Genomic DNA, 2,906 nt, shown 5'->3' with positions numbered 1-2,906 from the left:
AAAATACAAAAATTAGCTGAGTTTAGTGGCAAGCACCTGTAATCTCAGCTACTCGGGAGGCTGAGGCAGGAGAATCACTTGAACCCGGAAGGCGGAGGTTGCAGTGAGCATTGTGCCACTTCACTCCAGCTTGGGTGACAGGGCAAGACTCTGTCTCAAAAACAAAACAAAACAAAAAACCCTTCTTTGTATGATACAAGGGAATAAAGACAGTAATTCTTTTGAGGTAAGAGATTGGGTTTCAGGTGGGCAAGGAAAGGAGAGTTTTCTTTTTCGTGTTATACTCTTATTTTTATTTACTATGTATGTATGTATGTAGCCCAGGCTGGAGTGCAGTGGTGCTATCATAACTGACTGCAGGCCAGGTGTGGTGGCTCACACCTGTAATCCTGGCACTGTGGGAGACTGAGGTGGACAGATTGCTTGAGGTCAGGAGTTCAAGACCAGCCTGGCCAACATGGGGAAACCCATCTCTACAAAAAGTACAAAACTTAGCTGGGTGTGGTGGTGCACACCTGTAGTCCCAGCTACTCGGGAGGCTGAGGCAAGAGAATCACTTGACTCCAGGAGGCAGAGGTTGCAGTGAGCCAAGATCACACCACTGCACTCCAGCCTGGGTGACAGAGCAAGACTCTGTTTCAAAAAACAAAACAAAACAAAACAACAAAAAACCCAAACCCAAACAACAACAACAAAAACTTCTCTGTACTCTTGAACTCTTGGGCTCAGGTGATCCTTCTGCCTCAGCCTCCTGAGTAGCTGGGACTACAGGCATATGCCATTACTCCTGGCTAATTTTTTCTATTTTTTGCAGAGACCAGGTCTCACTCTGTTGCCCAGGCTGATCTCAAACTCATAAACTCAAGCAATCCTCCCTCCTCAGCCTCCCAAAGTGCTGGGATTACAGGGGGCCACCATGCCTGGCCAGCACTCTATCATTTTTAACATACCAATCTCAGAAACTGATAAATCCATCAAACAAAATAAAATAGTGATAAAGAGGTTTGGAATAATTCAATAAGCTTGATCAGCCAAGGAGATAAATAGACTTAACTCTTAATCCCAACAAGCAGAATGGTGGTGTATTGTTAGATTCATAACACTGAAAAGTCTCTCTCTCTCTTTTCTCTTTTTGAGACAGGTTCTTACTCTGTCGCCCAGGGTGGAGTTCAGTGGTGAGATCTTGGCTCATCGCAAGCTTCGCCTCCCGGGTTCAAGTGATTCTCATGCCTCAGCCTCCCAAGTAGCTGAGATTATAGGTGCCCACCACCATGCCCAGCTAATTTTTGTATTTTTAGTAGAGATGGAGTTTCATCATGTCGGTCAGGTTGGTCTCAACTTCAAGTGATTCACCTGCCTCAGCCTCCCAAAGTGCTGGGATTACAGGCATGAGCCACCACACCTGGCTTAAAAAGTTTCTTTTGCTATTATTATCCCACAAATTGTGTCAGCTTTCCTGAATCAAATTCCAAACACATGTACATCTAGAGAATCAGCGACAGTCTGGTATTTCATTAAATGCAACTCTGAATTATCAGGCAATCAAGAACAGAAAAATAACTAGAGTTAGATAGCTTATTTGAAAATGTAGATATACAAAACTCATGATATATTATTCTGGAATTCACTAGGATATTTCACAAAAATAATTGATTCTGATTAGGTAGGGTTTATCCTGTGACTATGAGGACAAAGCGCTGAATAATTTCAAGACCTTGATCACTGCCTACTGACTTTAAGATAAGTGAATTAAGTCAGACACAAAAACAAAAATACTGCATTGACCCACTTCTATGTGGAATCTAAAAAAAGTCAAATAGACTGGATGTAGTCTATTTGTATTTGTTTTCAAGCAAATACAAATAAAACATTAAAACACATTCTAAGCCTGGACGCGGTGGCTCACGCCTGTAATCCCAGCACTTTGGGAGGCCGAGGTGGTTGGATCACCTGAGGTCAGGAGTTCCAGACCAGCCCTGGCCAACATGGTGAAACCCTGTCTCCACTAAAAATACAAAAACTAGCTGGGTGTGATGACGGATACCTGTAATCCCAGTTACTCAGGGGGCTGAGGCAGGAGAACTGCTTGAACCTGGGAGGCAGAGGTTGCGGTGAGCCGAGATCATGCCATTGCACTCCAGCCTGGGCAACAAGAGTGAAACTTCATCTCAACAAAACAAAACAAACCAAAGCAAAAAGAACCACATTCTAGGATTCAGACGATTACCACGTGGAAGCACAGAGCAGAAAAGATGAAATTTTAAAATAATCAATTTTTAGGGAAACTATAAATAATATAGATATTGCACTCTATTTTTCTTTTTTAGAGATGGGATCTCACTCTGTTGCCCAGGCTGGAGTGCAGTGGTGTGACCACACTGCAGCCTCAACCTCCTGGGCTCAAGGGATCCTCCTGCTTCAGCCTCGCTAGTAGCTGGGACTACAGGTGTGTGCCACCACATTTAGCTGTTTTTTTTTTTCTCGTTATGTTGCCAGATCTGGTCCCTAACTCCTGGCCTCAAGCAGTCCTTCTGCCACTGCAGTTTCCCAACGTGCTGGGTGAGCCACGGTGCCTGGCCTGGAGAACCATTTCTGACACATTCATTTCTTCCTGGTCTGCTTCCCACCTTAGAGGACCCGTGCGATGGGGAAGAAGCTGCCCAGGGAACATTAATATGGAAATTCTGGTACTTTAGTCTCAGAGAATAAAATAGCGTAAGAGAAACTTGGAACTGCCAGGGTTTCTGCTGGGGTGGAGTATGGGAATATAAAGGATCAGCATGGGTGTGATGGCTGGTATAGGAGTCAAGCGTGGTTGTGTACTGGATGACAAAGGAGAGAGACCTCAAACTGAAGTGGAATGTTGATTTTCCACCATGGAACTTTTTTTTTTTTTTTTTTTTTTT

Source organism: Cebus imitator, unplaced genomic scaffold (genome assembly GCF_001604975.1).
Source record: "Cebus imitator isolate Cc_AM_T3 unplaced genomic scaffold, Cebus_imitator-1.0 Scaffold263, whole genome shotgun sequence".
Classification (NCBI taxonomy): domain Eukaryota; kingdom Metazoa; phylum Chordata; class Mammalia; order Primates; family Cebidae; genus Cebus; species Cebus imitator.
The sequence above is the reverse complement of the archived record's forward strand: the minus strand, read 5'-3'. Positions refer to the sequence as shown.